This window comes from Hoplias malabaricus, chromosome 12 (genome assembly GCF_029633855.1).
Source record: "Hoplias malabaricus isolate fHopMal1 chromosome 12, fHopMal1.hap1, whole genome shotgun sequence".
Lineage (NCBI taxonomy): Eukaryota > Metazoa > Chordata > Actinopteri > Characiformes > Erythrinidae > Hoplias > Hoplias malabaricus.
The window spans coordinates 18,958,156-18,977,540 of NC_089811.1; the positions used below are offsets into that span (position 1 = coordinate 18,958,156).

A 19,385-nucleotide genomic window follows, 5' to 3' on the forward strand; every position below is an offset into this window, starting at 1 on the left:
TCAGACTGCTTAAATTTTAGGTTATATAATGAATATTTTAAAAGTCTTACTTCTTTAATTTGTAATATTACACAACAGTTAACATAAAAAGACAAAAGAGCAGGGGAATGTTTGAATTTGTAATTAGACCTATATGCAAAATTAATAAATAACTATATAAACATCTGCTTTAAAACATTTTATACATAATCCATGCAAAACTGAACATAAGTGACCACATTTTTCTAAATGTAAAGTAGCAGAACTCTCACCAGTTATGAGTGTGTTATCAAACTTTTTCATATATAGTATATTTTATTATTTATATACGCTGTATATAAATAATATATATATAAATAATATATATAAGCTTGCCAGAGCAAATAAAAAGCCACCAACACAGCAGTGTGATTTTAGTGCTGGGAATGGTCCACCACCCAAATGTGGTGTCCCTGTGTGGTCCTGACCATTGATGAACAGGGTGAAAGGGCTTATGTAAAGATAGTGTAAAGGAGGTCATTATATTGTTATGGCTGATCGGTGTATACGTATATGCAGAGTATAAGTTGCAAACTGCAAATATTAGTGACTGTGGAAGCGGACCACTCCCAGGTTCAACACATGAAAAGAAGTGGGGTGCCACATGAACAGAGCTGAAAACAAGACAAGGCAGGAGCTGAGTATTAAAAGTTTAAGCTCTGCTGGACTGGATAATTCGCTGTGTTTGTGGATTCCATACCTCTGAGTCTTTTAAACAGTTACTGAAACTGCTTCAGAGCTAAATAGGTCAGCTCTGAAAGGACCCACTTTACAGGCTCAGAGAAAAAATGAAGTACAGCAAAACTTTATAATTTCTCAGAAGTTTGCTGCCTGAATAGTTTACCGAGATATCAAATACTTTTCTTATGGTGACATGCATTGTCTTTTCCTTTTTTTTACCCACAGCTGAATCTAGTCTTCAGGAAAAAGGCTTCTTATTTCCTCTTTTTATTTTTGAAGGCTGTGACATTTAATTATGTGCAGTTCTGACTGAGTGAGTGACTTTTCCATATCAATAAAATGGGCTGTATTTCCTGACATTTCATATCAGCATACACACACACACACACACACATATACTGGTTTCCATGGTTGATGGGGACCAGCTTTTTGAACATCACTTGTGGGGACCACCCTTTCTAAAGGTCCTAGGAGTATGAAAAAAATCAGGTACACTAACTATAGCTTTGTGAGCATATACACGTCTTTAAACTTCAGAAAAGTTGAAGTATCTGCTCTGATCTGTTCTGATCGTGCTAAATGGGGACCTCAAAAATATCAAGTCAACATTGTGGGGACCTTGTAACAAAATGTTATTAATGAAAAATCACATGCTTTAAGATAGCAAATGGTAAGAATAATGCATTGTTCAAATATCAAATGCATCAGAAAGCATTTTTTTAAATATTTAATATTAAAAAATTGTAAATTGAAAGAAAATTTGCAATATTTGCAACAATAGTTACATGTCTTTTAAGTTTATTGTTGCTTAGTTGGTCATTGGTAGAAATGTAGCATGAAGTCAGCAAATGGTGCTAGTGATAGAATGCATCACTCATGTAATCATCTTAATCACATTGCAGAATTTGCTTTGATTAATACTGATTTAATAGGAATACATCAATTAAAGGTATTATTGAAAGATAAATCATTGAAAGAGTAGTGAATTACTGTCTAAATTGTTTCCACCTTGTGCAAACCTTTTATTTTCTACTGCGAGAACAACTGTTTCTGAAATTTAATATTTTTAAACCAGATTTTAACCATTACTCACATGACACTTAACACTATAATAAAACTACTACTAACTAATTTAACTTCAGCACATTAAACTCACGTTTAAATAGCAGAATTCACCTTTTAATTTTCAAATTTTCAATTCAAATTTGGAAGCAACAATTAAACTCTGTGCCTGGCAAAAATAAAAGGATATTCTTCTTACAGCAAAAAAAAAGTGCTACATTTAAATGCATGGTATTTTAATTATTATTAAAAACAATTTGAAGTAAAATCCAAATGCTTTTTAAAAGTTAGGAAATGAAGAACTACATTCAGTAGACTTTTCAGCCATGTGCAGTGTGCGTTCCTGCGACGTGTATGTAAACAAATAAATGCCATACCAGATACTTCGTGATCTTCACACTATTTATTCTGAAATTTCCTTTTGTAGAGTGTAATTGAATTATGAAGGTAGAATTTCCGGTTCTGCCAGCCTCGGTTTTAAAGAGCATCACGTTCAGCCCATAAACACTTCTCACAGTTTGATGGTACAATACAAGATGAGATGAACAGATTGTACTTTCTGCTATCTGTACATCTGTCTGTTGCCAAAGTGTTTTCTTCTTCCAAGAGGCTTTCAGTACCTGAAAGAGGTCAAATCAGAATTGTAATTGCAAGTAGTTGTAGACATATGACTAGATAGAGCTGTAGACTGGTGGCTGGATATAATGGTTGAATAAGAGATGGCAAAAAATATGGAGTATCAATGTTGATCAAATGCAAAGAGAAATATGGATCAGTGTATCTGTGAATTAACACATGGAAGACTGCAGGTGAGCACAGCTGACATTTAGGCACAGGAGTGCATGTCTGTATACCTGTGAATTAGAAACAGAGAAATATGGGTCAGTATGGCTGTTGATTAGACACTGATCAGAGAGAATCTGTACTGTTTTGAATTAAGCACACAGAAGAGTGCAGGTCAGTATGGCTGTGGATTAGACAGAGGAATGTGGGCCAGTGTGGCTATGGGCTGGACAGGAAGGACTGCAGGTCAGTCTGGCTGTGGATTAGACACACAGAAGAGTGCAGGTCAGTCTTGCTGTGGATTAGATATGAAGGACTACAGGTCAGTATGACTGTGGGCCAATATGGCTGTGGATTAGACACACAGAAGAATGCAAGTCAGTCTGGCTGTGGATTAGACACAGAGGACTACAAGTCAGTGTGGCTTTGGATTAGACACAAAGGACTGAGTGTCAGGCCTACAGTACCGAAGAGACCAGCAAAGAGTTTAGGTAGATGATATAGTGCAGCACTAAACGATACAGGACAAGTTGTGTGACTAAAAGCTGAACTGCTGAAGGCTGTGTTTGACAGGAAAGCTGAAATTGTGGTGTCTGCAGTTTGGCTTACTGCTTCGTATTAGGTGGCCAAGTGGCTAGGGATGCCGCAGTGTTTAAGTAGCGTGGCATGGTATGGGAGAGGGGTACTGGAGCTACCACTCAAGTTTAGTTGAAGAATTTAAATGTGCTAAGGTGAGTCGTGAGATGATTTTGTCAGGATTGAAAGATGCAGTGGTAAAAGCAGCAGCGCAAATCATAAAAGCAGGAAGGAAGTGGAATCCAAAAGTGGCCGTCCAGTTAGCCAGGAGCTCATTAGATCTAAAGGATGTGATTGGCCAGGTACAATGCGGAGGACCAGGCCTTGGGTCAGGTGATTCATGGAAATCTTTTAGTAAGGCCACATAACCAGAGAGAAGGCAAAGGATGAGGCGGCGGGGTGTGCAACAGTAGCGTCACTGCCTGCATTCACACTTCGAGAACAAAACCGGCCTTGTGGGGACCTTCATCACACAACAATACGGTTCCTTATGGGGACCTGTCTCACACATCAATACGATACCTTAAGGGGACCGATTCTGTGTTATAGCTCTCATAGATTCTACTCACACACTGATTGAATGAAAGTGTGTTGTGGGGACGACGTAAGTGTCCAGAATAGAGTGACAATTTACCAAGAAAATAGCCTCAGTGGAGGATAAAATCTGCCCTCCTCATTCCTCTACCTTTACCCTTCCAGGTGCAATACCGTAAACTGACTAGTCTAATAATTCACACTAAATATCATCACAAAAAGCTTCTTGCCTTTTTCTATCTGCCTTAAAAAACAACAAAAATAACAAAAACATGACAAAGACAGGCTGTAGAATTATATCAGAAGTGATTAATGTCATTTTACCAGTGAAGAAATGTTGTTTGGACGAGTAGCATCATGCATCTGGGTCTCTGAGTGGAGAGAGGGACAGGAGTCATCCTCTGCCATGTTATTAGCTGCAATGCCGGTCGACTGAAAACACATATCATAAGGACAATATGTTAAAATACAAAAAAACAGAAGAAACACATGGTCAGTTCAAGCTCAATACTGCATAACATGCAAATAAACTGACCACTTGGTCATGTAACATATCTAAGATGAGTTGCCTGGCAACCTAGATCAGACATCAGAGACAAAAATTAAAATAATCATTAAAATACATTGTCCTGTCAAGCCAAGTTCTGTCTGCATTCACACTTCGAGAACAAAACAGGCCTTGTGGGGACCTTCATCACACAACAATACGGTTCCTTATGGGGACCGATTCTGTGTTATAGCTCTCATAGATTCTACTCACACACTGATTGAAGGAAAGTGTGTTGTGGGGACGACGTAAGTGTCCAGAATAGAGTGACAATTTACCAAGAAAATAGCCTCAGTGGAGGATAAAATCTGCCATCCTCATTCGTCTACCTCTACCCTTCCAGGTGCAATACCGTAAACTGACTAGTCTAATAATTCACATTAAAAATCATCACAAAAAGCTTCTTGCCTTTTTCTATCTGCCTTAAAAAATAACAAAAATAACAAAAACATGACAAAGACAGGCTGTAGAATTATATCAGAAGTGATTAACGTCATTTTACCAGTGAAGAAATGTTGTTTGGACGAGTAGCATCATGCATTTTGGTCTCTGAGTGGAGAGAGGGACAGGAGTCATTCTCTGCCACGTTATTAGCTGCAATACTGGTCGACTGAAAACACATATCATAAGGACAATATGTTAAAATACAAAAAACAGAAGGAACACATGGTGAATTCAAGCTCAATACTGCATAACATGCAAATAAACGGACCACTTGGTCATGTAACATATCTAAGATGAGTTGCCTGGCAACCTAGATTAGACATCAGAGACAAAAATTAAAATAATCATTAAAATACATTGTCCTGTCAAGCCAAGTTCTGTCTGCATTCACACTTCGTGAACAAAACAGGCCTTGTGGGGACCTTCATCACACAACAATACGGTTCCTTATGGGGACCTGTCTCACACATCAATACGATACCTTAAGGGGACCGATTCTGTGTTACAGCTCTCATAGATTCTACTCACACACTGACTGAAGGAAAGTGTGTTGTGGGGACGACGTAAGTGTCCAGAATAGAGTGACAATTTACCAAGAAAATGGCCTCAGTGGAGGATAAAATCTGCCCTCCTCATTCCTCTACCTCTACCCTTCCAGGTGCAATACCGTAAACTGACTAGTCTAATAATTCACATTAAAAATCATCACAAAAAGCTTCTTGCCTTTTTCTATCTGTCTTAAAAAACAACAAAAATAACAAAAACATGACAAAGACAGGCTGTAAAATTATATCAGAAGTGATTAACGTCATTTTACCAGTGAAGAAATGTTGTTTGGACGAGTAGCATCATGCATTTTGGTCTCTGAGTGGAGAGAGGGACAGGAGTCATCCTCTGCCATGTTATTAGCTGCAATGCCGGTCGACTGAAAACACATATCATAAGGACAATATGTTAAAATACAAAAAACAGAAGAAACACATGGTCAATTCAAGCTCAATACTGCATAACATGCAAATAAACTGACCACTTGGTTATGTAACATATCTAAGATGAGTTGCCTGGCAACCTAGATCAGACATCAGAGACAAAAATTAAAATGATCATTAAAATACATTTTCCTGTCAAGCCAAGTTCTGTCTGCATTCACACTTCGAGAACAAAACAGGCCTTGTGGGGAATCTTCATTACACAACAATACGGTTCCTTATGGGGACTGATTCTGTGTTATAGCTCTCATAGATTCTACTCACACACTGATTGAAGGAAAGTGTGTTGTGGGGACGACGTAAGTGTACAGAATAGAGTGACAATTTACCAAGAAAATAGCCTCAGTGGAGGATAAAATCTGCCATCCTCATTCCTCTACCTTTACCCTTCCAGGTGCAATACCGTAAACTGACTAGTGTAATAATTCACACTAAATATCATCACAAAAAGCTCCTTGCCTTTTTCTATCTGCCTTACAAAACAACAAAAATAACAAAAACATGACAAAGACAGGCTGTAAAATTATATCAGAAGTGACTAACTTCATTGTACCGCTGAAGAAGTGCTGTTTGGACGAGTAGCATCATGCATCTGGGTCTCTGAGTGGAGAGAGGGACAGGAGTCATCCTCTGCCACGTTATTAGCTGCAATACTGGTCGACTGAAAACACATATCATGAGGACAATATGTTAAAATACAAAAAACAGAAGAAACACATGGTCAATTCAAGCTCAATACTGCATAACATGCAAATAAACTGACTACTTGGTCATGTAACATATCTAAGATGAGTTGCCTGGCAACCTAGATCAGACATCAGAGACAAAAGTTAAAATAATCATTAAAATACATTGTCCTGTCAAGCCAAGTTCTGTCTGCATTCACACTTCGTGAACAAAACAGGCCTTGTGGGGACCTTCATCACACAACAATACAGTTCCTTATGGGGACCTGTCTCACATCAATACGATACCTTAAGGGGACCGATTCTGTGTTATAGCTCTCATAGATTCTACTCACACACTGATTGAAGGAAAGTGTGTTGTGGGGACGACGTAAGTGTCCAGAATAGAGTGACAATTTACCAAGAAAATAGCCTCAGTGGAGGATAAAATCTGCCATCCTCATTCCTCTACCTTTACCCTTCCAGGTGCAATACCGTAAACTGACTAGTCTAATAATTCACACTAAAAATCATCACAAAAAGCTTCTTGCCTTTTTCTATCTGACTTAAAAAACAACAAAAATAACAAAAACATGACAAAGACAGGCTGTAGAATTATATCAGAAGTGATTAACGTCATTTTACCAGTGAAGAAATGTTGTTTAGACGAGTAGCGTCATGCATTTTGGTCTCTGAGTGGAGAGGGACAGGAGTCATCCTCTGCCACGTTATTAGCTGCAACACTCGTTGACTGAAAACACATATCATAAGGACAATATGTTAAAATACAAAAAAACAGAAGAAACACATGGTCAGTTCAAGCTCAATACTGCATAACATGCAAATAAACTGACCACTTGGTCATGTAACATATCTAAGATGAGTTGCCTGGCAACCTAGATCAGACATCAGAGACAAAAATTAAAATAATCATTAAAATACATTGTCCTGTCAAGCCAAGTTCTGTCTGCATTCACACTTCGAGAACAAAACAGGCCTTGTGGGGACCTTCATCACACAACAATACGGTTCCTTATGGGGACCGATTCTGTGTTATAGCTCTCATAGATTCTACTCACACACTGATTGAAGGAAAGTGTGTTGTGGGGATGACGTAAGTGTCCAGAATAGAGTGACAATTTACCAAGAAAATAGCCTCAGTGGAGGATAAAATCTGCCATCCTCATTCCTCTACCTTTACCCTTCCAGGTGCAATACCGTAAAGTGACTAGTGTAATAATTCACACTAAATATCATCACAAAAACATGGTCAATTCAAGCTCAATACTGCATAACATGCAAATAAACTTACCACTTGGTCACGTAACATATCTAAGATCAATTTTCAAATGAATTTAGATTTGAGTACAACTTTTACTGATTACGAATAGCTCCTGGTTGGACACTGGTACCTGCTAGTTAGTTTTCATGTTGTGCTCATCAGTCCAAGCCTTTAAATGTAAAGGCTGGTTGGAGCTCTTAACATCTCCAGTGGCAGTTGTTTCTTCAGTTACCTGTGAACACATTGTTCATAAATAATTTGCCTTCTGATTTTATAGGGATTGTATTTACTTAATTCTATGCAATACGATGCAGTATTTATTGTGTAATTTAGTCTGTAAACACTCTAAGACTTTTACACCATAATTTGTAACATGTAAATTTATTATAAAGATATTAAATAAATAAGTCATTATTACTGCTGTGTTCTTTAACGTGTAACCAAACCTTCAGTAGCTTCTCAAAACATATGTGACTTTGATTTCCTGTTTAATAATAATAATAATACATTTTATTTCATAGGTGCCTTTCTGTCACACAAGGACACCTTACTAAGAGTACAAAGTAAACAATAAACATAAATAATACCGAACAACACACAAGTATACAGTATTGGGAAAAAATAAACAATGCAACTGAGTCATTTTAAAGAAAATGCAATCTTAAACAGGTGGGTTTTGAGTGAAGACTTGAATTGTGGGAGTGAGTTTATGTTCTGTATGTTGGGGGGTAAATTGTTCCAAAGCTGGGGAGCAGAGCGGCTGAAAGCTCCAATTCCCATGGAAGTGAGACGGGCAGGGGGTACAGTCAAGTGGAGGATCTGAGGGTGCGAGAGGGAGTTACAACATGGAGGAGATTGGAAAGATACGGTGGAGACAGATTGTGGATGGCCTTGAATGTTAACAGAAGGATCTTGTAATCAATGCGTAACTTGACCAGAAGCCAGTGGAGCTGTTGCAGAACAGGAGTGATGTGGTGGATGGAGGGGGTTCTAGTGATGATACGGGCAACTGAGTTCTGGACCAGTTGAAGCTTATGAAGAGATTTGTGGGTAATACCCAAAAGGAGGGAGTTGCAGTAATCAAGGCGGGAAGTGACAAGACTGTGGACAAGGATGGCAGTGGTATGGGGAGTAAGGGAGGGGTGGAGACGGTTGATGTTACGGAGATTAAAATAGGCAGACCAGGTAATGTTATTGATATGAGATTGAAAAGAAAGAGTACTGTCGAGGATGACACCCAGACTCTCTACTTGTGGGGAGGGGAGAAAAGAACAATTGTCAATGTTAAGAGAAAAGCTGTCAGTTTTGGATAATGTTGATTTAGTACCAATGAGAAAAACCTCAGTTTTATCGCTGTTGAGTTTAAGTAAATTTAGGGAAAGCCAAGATTTTATTTCCATTAAGCAGTCAGTAAGGGAGGGGGGAGGGAGGTTGGAAGTGGGCTTACAGGCAAGGTAGAGCTGGGTGTCATCCGCGTAACAGTGGAAATTGATGTTGGCCATATTGATATTGAAATATGACCAAGCAGAAGAAGATAAATGATGAAGAGCACACCTGAAGTGACAGGAGAAGGGTGGGACGTGGAAGTTTTAAGCTGGATGTACTGAGTGCGGCTGGAAAGGTATGATTTGAACCAGTTTAGAGGGATCTGAGTGATACCAATGGAGGATAGTCTACTGAGGAGTGTGGGGCGACAGATAGTTTCAAATGCTGCACTCAGGTCCAGGAGGATGAGGCTGGAGAGTAAACCAGAATCAGTTGCCATTAGGAGGTCATTGGTGATTTTTATGAGAGCAGTTTCAGTGCTATGGAGAGGGCGGAAGCCAGATCGGAACTGTTCATACAGTTTGTTTTGAGATAGAAGAATATATAGTTGAGACCCTATTTTCTCAAGACTTTTGGAAATGAAGGGTAAATTTGAGATTGAAATTGTTAAGATCAGCACCAGGTTTTTTTTTTAGAATTGGAGTAATTACAGCAGTTTTAAAGGATGGAGGAACAGTTCCAGTGGAAAGAGAGGAGTGGATGATAGCAGAGATGAGAGAGACTAGAGAAGGAAGACAAGCTTTAACCAAAACTGTGGGGAGAGGGTCCAGCTACAGGGTCCAGGTTACATAATCAACATTGTCTACTCAGAAAACAGAAACTAAACTGTTAAATATCTTGTGCAATGCTAGCTAACGTTAGCTTTAAAGGTAGCACAGTTTCATCGCCCATAGCTGCTTGGAGCAAACTTATATCAGCTTTTCTTTATAAAACCACGAGGCTGAAATGGCGTCCTATCAACCCGTTTGGTTCGATTTCTTCCGTTCCACCTTAAACTGGCACAGCTTACTTTAAATGTCTATGCTTGATATGCTCTATGTTTAATTTCTTTGAATGTAAGCGTGGAAAGGTTTGTAGTTTTATGTGTTAACCATTCAAACGGCGCGACATAACTGCACCTTAATTTATATTAAACAGAAAAATTCGAACAAAAAGCGAGTTAACAGGGCGCCATTTTCAGCCTCGAGCTCGGAGCAGGACTGGCCTTTAAATCCCTGAGGCGTCATACCGTTCTAAACAGCGCCTAAATACTCCACTGTTCTTTATTTAGTATATTTAACAGAGGCAGTGGACACTTAGTGGACACCTTTCAGCACCTCACCGCCCCGCTGTGCTCTGACGGAGGTTTAGAAATCTAACTCGCTCCCTGGTTAATTGTGAAGGGACAGTCGGCGTCCTGCGCTGATTCAAATTAAAAGCCTCCAACACAATCCGCAGTCACGCAGAAAAATAGTGTTTCATATTTTAGTGTTAGTTTAAATGTAAACATTTGCAATTTAAACACATGTACAGACTTTTGATTTAAGTATTTAACAAGAAAAAAAAAAAAAAAAAAAAAATATATATATATATATATATATATTATATAAAATATAACAAAAATATAAAATATATATATTATATATTTTTTTCTTGTTAAATACTTAAATCAAAAGTCTGTAAATGTGTGCCACCGTGCCACCAGTAGCAAAAGTAGCAAAGACAGAGGCTCTATTCTCCCCATTAGTTAAATGATCTTTAAACTGTTAATTAAATGTAAAATACTACTCAGTTTCTTTAAAATGAATTACATGATGTATTCTTATATTAATATATTAACATCAAAACATTCATTCATTCATTCATTCATTATCTGTAGCCACTTATCCAGTTCAGGGTCATGGTGTAATATCAAAACAATGATTGCCAAAATGTATTTAACTGAAAAATGAAATTGTATTGATGTGTAACATGGAACTGCTGCACACATTTAAATCAAGTAACTTAATAATTTTATCAGTAAAGCTTCCTGTCCTGTCTATTCTCATTTATTTTTTGTCTAACAGAAGTTGATTAAAATTTCTTGCCATTACCAGAAATATACTCCAGTATATTAATCAAACAGTTTATCTGTAAAGGAATATTATAATACAAGTATGTAACAAACATATTCAATGCTGTACATGCATGAGACATTGTACCATGCTTATTAAGTCCCCAAAGGTGGTTAATGGGTATATCACTGTGTAATTTGTTTGTTCTGAGGTCATCCTTTGACACTAGCTTGTTTTCATCAGCAAAGGTGAAGGAGAGAAAGGGAGCGCGAGAGAGAGAAGAGGAAAATAAAAGAGATGAATAGAGAGTGAGAGAAAGGGAAGGTTAGCAGAACCCCAGGGAGGGAATGACCTCCAATTAGTGACAGTAATGTGATAAGTCATGGCCAACAGCAATAGATTAGCATATTTCATAATTGATTATGGACAAGCGTTGGAGGACAAATATGTATTCAGAGCTCATTATGGCCAATTTGAAGGAAAATTAACAAGGAAATGGCTTGAAACCAAACCTGTGGTTTCCATTCTTGTTTTCCACTCTATGTTCAATACGGGTATTTGGAAATGATGTAAATGTCAATGTGGCAGAATAAAACAAACCTTGTAATGTTGGGTTTAAACTGTAAATATGAGCCCCCTTTGATTCTTCTGCCTAGATCCAGCTGTTTTTCTGCCTGTTAGTGCCATGATTCAGCAGATGAAGCCCACGTTTTCAGTCCTTTATGATGATGGCTTTTGAACAGTGACTTGGGTCAAACTTTCACACTAATACTCGAGCAGGTCTGAGTCGATTATGTTAAAGTGGAACAGGGTTGTAAGGTTAAACAGTTCAGTTTGAATTTGAACCTGTGGTCTTGTGTTTCCCTCCGTGTTTATATTTTTGACCCAGACAAGCTACATGCTGTATAAAAAAACCCAAGGCACCCTGGCTTGTGCTTATTTAGACACAGCAAAAAACATAACAATAAATCCAATATTAAAGTTGTGTACCTTGGTCCTTATCGGAGCTGTGGGAAACTATTTATCTCTGATACTCTCTCCTCCTCCTCATGACTCAAGACTTCAAACACAGTGCGCTGGCCGTAAGAGGACTTATGGGTATATACAGATATAGACTTATTGTTTGCACAGTAAGAGCAAGACATCACTATTTCAAAAAGATTAATTATCAATCACAAAAAAGCACTTAACAGGAATAAAGCTAATAATGAGTATGCAGAAGAAAATTGTACTTAAGCTAATGGCTTATAGAGTGTGCGGTCTCTCTCTCTCTCTCTCTCTCTCTCTCTTGCTTTCTCTCTCAATGCAATCATTCAAAATGTTGTAGTTAAAGGTAATGAGGGAGTATGCTATTTAGTGCTGTATGTACTATCTGTAACTTTGTGTTTGTGTATGTGTGTGTGAGTATATTTTTCAGAAAAGTAGAGCGGGAGCTGTAGAGAGGGAGTTGTTTGATCTATAATAGGATTATTCCTCCTCTCCATATTATTAAGTTAATATCCAGCTCTCAGCTTTTGACCACCATTTAAAATGTTTACCCAGCATGGCATGTGCTTATAGCTTGTGTGTATGTGTGAGTGTTCATGTGTGTGTTGAGTTAAGCAGAGTTGATTATCTGCATAGTGTAATCAATGCTGTGTGCCAAAGCCTTTCCTATAATACTCATTGTATTTTTAAGTGTCTCTCTCTCTCTCTCGCTCTCTCTCTCTCTCTTCAGAGCTATATCTCTGACATATGTACAAACTGGATTCCCAAAAAAGTTGGGACACTAAACAAATTGTGAATAAAAACTGAATGCAATGATGTGGAGTTGCCAACATCTAATATTTTATTCCGAATAGAACACAAATCACAGATCAAAAGTTTAAACTGAGAGAATGTATCATTTTAAGGGCAAAATATGTTGTTTCAAAATTTCATGGTGTCAACAAATCCCAAAAGAGTTGGGAAAAGACCATTTTTTACCACTGTGTGGCATTCCCCCTTCTTCTTACAACACTCAACAGATGTCTGGGGACAGAGGAGACCAGTTTCTCAAGTTTAGAAATAGGAATGCTCTCCCATTCATGTCTAATACAGGCCTCTAACTGTTCAATCGTCTTGGGCCTTCATTGTCGCACCTTCCTCTTTTTGATGCGCCAAATGTTCTCTATAGGTGAAAGATCTGGACTGCAGGCTGGCCATTTCAGTACCCGGATCCTTCTCCTACGTAGCCATGATGTGATTGCTGCAGAATGTGGTCTGGCATTATCTTGTTGAAAAATGCAGGATCTTCCCTGAAAGAGATGACGTCTAGATGGGAGCATATGTTGTTCTAGAACCTGAACATAGTTCTCTGCATTAATGGTGCCTTTCCAGACATGCAAGCTGCCCATGCCACAAGCACTCATGCAACCCCATACCATCAGTGATGCAGGCTTCTGAACGGAGCGTTGATAAAAACTTAGGTTCTCCTTGTCCTCTCTAGTCCGGATGACATGGCGTCCCAGTGTTCCATAAAGAACTTCAAATTGTGACTCATCTGACCACAGAACAGTCTTACATTTTGCCACACTCCATTTTAAAAGACCCCTGGCCCAGTGCAAATGTCTGAGCTTTCTTAGAAATGGCTTCCTCTTTGCACTGTAGAGTTTCAGCTGGCAATGGCGGATGGCACGGTGGATTGGGTTCACTGACAATGCTTTCTGGAAGTATCCCTGAGCCCATTCTGTTATTTCCTTGACAGTGGCGTTCCTGTTTGAGGTGCAGTGACGTTTAAGGGCCCGGAGATCACGAGCATCCTGTTGAGTTTTACGGCCTTGACCCTTACGCACAGCAATTGTTCCAGATTCTCTGAATCTTTTGATGATGTTATGCACGGTTGATGATGATAACTATTAAGTCTTTGCTATTTTACGCTGGGTAACACCATTCTGGCATTGCTGCACTATCTTTCTGCGCAACAGTGGTGGAATTGGTGATCCTCATACCATCTTGGCTTCAGAGAGACACTGACACTCTGAGAAACTCATACACAATCATGTTGTCAATTGACCTAATTAGTGTTAATTGGTCTTCCAGCTGTTTGTTATATGCTCAATTTCCTTTTTCCAGCCACTTATTGCTACTTGTCCCAACTTTTTTGGGATTTGTTGACACTGTGAAATTTTGAATCAACATATTTTTCCTTTAAAATGTTACATTTACTCAGATTAAACTTTTGATCTGTCATCTATGTTCTATTACGAATAAAATATTGACATTTGTCATCTCCACATCATTGCATTCAGTTTTTATTCACAATTTGTTTAATGTCCCAACTTTTTTGGAATCCGGTTTGTATTTGAAATTGTGGCCTAGATTCATATTTTTGAGATCAGACTTTTTAAGATTTGAATGCAGGTGACTGAATCTTTAAAAAAATGAAATTTAAAAATCTGTAAATTTTACCACCTCACAAGTTCTATCACAGTGTTTTAGGGCCACGGCACTGGAAAAAAAAAATACAATTCCAAGAATAATGTCAGAATTCTGAGAATAATGTCGGAATAATTTGCTGCATGTTTAATGGGGCAGGCACAACGAAAGTGTAACTGAGGAATGCAGTGTGTTGCTGAAGTCATACTATGGTATAGATTTCAGGAATAAATACTCAGTCCTCTGCCGCATCAGGACCAGATTGTGATTAGAATTAATACGCTGAATCATTGCAAGAACACATTTAATCAGAAGAGGGCATGTAGTTTCACAGGATAAAATTAATGATTACAAAAATGTTGGATCCAGAGTGAGTGGAACTCCGGCGTGCCCACGAGGCTCCATCATGTTACGGCTTAAGGACCTGTACAATAAACTAAAGTTGTATACATTGCAGTCAGTGGCTGTACTGATGTGGTTAGTCGTCATGTCGTGTGGATGCATTTAATAAATAATTCTGTTCACTTCACTGAGTGCTTCTTTCACAACTCACTCATGACACACAGACCGTTATTCTGTCTGTGTACATATTATAATTAATAATAACCCAAACAGTGTTTCTCTAAATATTCTGACTTTATTCTCTGAATTATACTGACTTTTATTCTCATTAATTTTTTTAAATTAAAATCATAGGTACATTGGGTTTCAAACAGTGGTGTCAAAGTCCACCAATGAAAATGCTTCTATAGCCTATTCTTGTCTAATTTAATACATTTTTCACCGCAAATAATATAAAATATTTAGTGTGTTCAGAAATAAATGACCATATGTACATGAGCTCTGCTCCTCAAGTTTGTACAGAAGCCTCTGATTGCTCAATCATATCCACCTGCAAGCCAGCTTACTGTGTGATTCAATGGATGGAATGAGACTCAGGAGAAAAACATCTGACCTTTTTGTACAAAGACCTTCACATGGTCAATGTCACAAATCTGCTTAAATTAGAATAATGACATTCAAAGGCTGCACAATCTTATTATAATATTTCATCTTCATTTTACTTGTCCTTTGTTGTCATTTTTACTTCATTTTACCAGTATAAAGTGTATAAAGTGCAGACCAGCCCTATTATTAAAGCTATGTCCTTGGTTTTAAACTTATTATCCATTGTACTTTGTAGTGCACTTTGTAGCTTTCCAATTAAAGATTGTAACCCATCGGTTGTTCTGCATACTTTGTTAGCTGTCTTTTGCTCTCTCGTCCTGTTCAGGACACCCACATGAATTCAGGCTCTTATCACAGAAGGGTAAAGTGTACATGATAATATATGGTTGATGAATGCTTCTGAAGGCATATGATGCCTTAATGTTACACAAGTCTGGCAGAGAGGTTGCTACTTGCTAAAGCTAGAGGTTTTACTGCTCATCTGATATCACTGCAGACTGACAGAGCCTATAAGCCACTGCAAGGAGCCTGTAATGAAACACTGTAATTTTAGTTGTGACCGAATTGCAAGCATCCATGCTTTAGATAAATGGCTAATTTAACCATTTTCTTGCACTTCTCTGAGTTGCTATAGTAAACAGCAAATGTAACCCATTCAAGAGAGATCACCGCAACTGATGACAGCATATTGCAATTGAAAACTCATTGCCCCTGTTTGCATAAAAGCCACTGAATACTGCTAATGTGGTATCAGGCTCTTGAGAAGCTTGTCCCATTTTTTAGGGGAAGGGCTTTACCACTACATCTAGTAAACTCAGTACCATCAGGCAAGTTGACACTCAAAAAATGTGGCAGGTTTAAAAATAAGAAATTGGATTGGCCTAACTGAACAAATTTAACTCTTTTGTGCTATGGAATAATGCTGTTTTAATTCATTGGCATTGTCTAGCTAAAATAAGCAAGACATTGCCTGAAAAGTACAAGGACTGGGTGGTCCTGGGTGGTAGCATGTTGCTCCAAAACTTGAATATTTTTCTGCATTAATGGTGCCTTCACAGATGTGCAAGTCACCAATGCCTTATGCACTAATACAACCCTCCCATACCAAAACACATACTGGATTCTTAATTGTACACTAATAATAATCTGGGTGGTCTCTTTCCTCTTTAGGACCTTATGTAGTGTAGGTAATGATATACCCAAGTTCTTTACTAGATGTTGGAATATTTCTCTGAGAAATGGATTGCATTCTGCCACAAGCACATTAGTAAGGTCAGGCACTAATGGTGGATCATTAGTTCTGGATCACAAACATCACTCCAACTCATCCCAGAGGTATTGGATGGTGCTCCATCACTCTAAGTAATGTAGTTTCACAGCTCCACAGTCTAATGCTTTATAGACTTTTAAATTTTCAAATCAACCCTTGGCACTAAGCATGGAAACATATGGGCTCATGTACAGCTTCCCCAGAGTGGCCATTTCATTTAATATTTGTCTTTATATATATTTTTATATAGAACAGGGTGAAAGGGGAAAACTAATGTATTCAGAGCAAAAATGATCTAGTCTGTAATTAAACTACAAAGGTCTCCTGCATGGTCAGTGGAACACAGAGAATGGACAATAAGTGTAAAAACAAGGTGGTCGTAATGTTATGGTTGACTGATAAGCATGTAATGCATGTATAAGCAAACGTGTGTGGGTTTGTATTAAACAATGCTGCGGTGCTTAACAGTTGCCCCTACATATTTTACCCTGCTTAAACACACTTGATACAGCCCATCAGCTCATTAACGAGCTTTTCCTCGGTTATTTTAGGCATACAGGAAGGAAATACAGAGGGCAAGAAAATTGCAAGACCTAAACTGAGAAACACTGGCTTATTTGACCAATAGGATTCAGCCTCTGGAGCAGCAAGTCTGAGTCATGCATGTAACAAAATAGTACAGTTTTTGGGTCACTGTAGCTGTCCCTGCAGCTATAAATGCTTAAAGGACCCATATCCTGATTTTGGTGTGCTGTTTTTTCCTGAGGTACAGTTAGATAATTTCTGTGACAATTTTCTGCAACAAAAAAATGACCAAATTACCATATCCCTGTACACATAGAATTAAACAAGCTGTTTAATTTAAGATTACATATGTAAATAACCACCATTCTGACAGGCTTTCTAGTGTTGTACCTCACTGCAAACACTGAAACATTCATTATGACTTCATCTTGAATGGACCGCGCTGAAGTGCTGCAGGCTGAATTCACAGGTACACATCTAAATTAGTCACATTTTTAGTGACATCACAAAATCATTTTTTTAATCGGCCTGTTTGTGAAGCTTATTTATGAAATTTATGCATTGTGGAGTTAATGTTGTGTTTTGGAACTTTAACAGTGTTTAGTTTTTGTATAATTTTTAAGAAAAAGGAGCAATGATTTATTACTTCCATATCAGGTATGGTGGTATGTGCCCCCTCCCCCACAACACACACACACCTTTGCCTTTTAGAGGCACGAGCTGTGTTTCAATTCCGATTTTCACTTGTGCTTTGCCAACTTCCACTGACCCCTCAGAAAATGCATAGCACCTATGTCACACAAGTGGATATTCACAGTACAATGGGAGGAAGGGGCAACAAGGAGCAGGTTTTCAGTAGAAAAAGTAATCTTTTCAATCAAAAAGAGTGATCACAATAGCTGAATATTGAGGATATCTTTTCAATTTTTATATCAATGTAATTTATATATATGGAAAATGCAGGTGCTTCTTATGTCTATGTTGGGAGGATCCACCAAGGGAAAGATGAGTAGTCACACCAGTACCTGTAGAGAGAAAATACTAAAGATGGATTAATGATCAGGGTCATGCTAATATGTAAATACACTGTAAATGTATGTGTTGCAACTTTGTGTGTGATGCAGATAAGTTTACTATATTCTCTCCTGGTGTGGCAAATGGTATGGTTTGTGGGGGTGGGCTTAAAGTATTAGTGCTCCAGTTCTCTTAGTGAGTGATGGGTAATATCTGAGGCAACTGCTAACGGCCTGTGTAGTTGTGTCAGTATGAGTGAGTTTCATTTCTGGGCGACTAGACTAAGGCTAGAGCCAGCCGCTTGTAAATAGTGTATATATTTAAAGCATTTTCTTTCCATGTGTTCTACGGTGTACTTTTTTTGTCTGTCTTGTCATATCGCAATAATAAACATACCTCTTTTTGCACTGTATTACAAATGAGTCATTCATCTGCTTGGACCTTGACTGTAAATCCACACATATATTCTCCTTTGGGGTAGTACCACTAACAGTATAACAGTATTAAAGATTTTATATATATATATATATATATATATATATATATATATATATATATATATATATATATATATATACATATATATATATATATATAAAGTGTTGTGAAATTGCATCCCATCACAGTGCATTCTAGGGAAGTTCTGCTTCTGAAGTAGACATCAATGTTGACTACTTCCCTCCAACCTCCTAGGGCTAATAAAACACTTCACTTCATTTCACATAGAAATGGGACGGCCCTTAATATGGCATCAGGAATTCCCCCGAGGGCAAGTAGTGAGACGAAGTGAGCGAGGGCCAGTTAAAACCAGAATTGAATTGCAAGGCTGTGGTAATAATGTAATAATGTTAAGGGCGAATGGGTGGTAATTGTATGAGGTACAAAGGTTATGAGACTATTTCCATTTGTTAAAATATACTTCCGAACTTCACATGTCTTAAGCAATGTTTTCAAATGCTGGGATCAATAAAAATAACTTCAGAAGAAAAAGAAAGTAGAATTCAGTTTTTTCTTTCTATGAATTGGGACTTTTTACCAAAAAATTGTGATGAATTATGATATACCATGTTGTCACAGGCACCTGTGGACTGACAAATAAACCTAAATCAAAGAAAAGATAAACCTGTTATGTTTATCAAAGAAAAACCTAACAGAGAGACTAGGTGGGAAACAATGATAAGCTGCCATTAATAAAAATTAATGGGATATTCCTGTGCTGCTGTGTTTACCAACATATTCTTTTTGTGCATTTGTAATAAAGTAATAATATAAATGATTTAATATAAATATTA

General features: G+C 37.9%; 1 protein-coding gene across 3 annotated transcripts in view; it reads left to right on the plus strand.

Annotated features, from left to right (window-relative positions):
- The window catches only part of il1rapl1a (interleukin 1 receptor accessory protein-like 1a), a 234,232-nt gene that overhangs the window by 73,154 nt on the left and 141,693 nt on the right, over positions 1 to 19,385 (plus strand). The gene's annotated exons all lie outside the window — the stretch shown is intronic.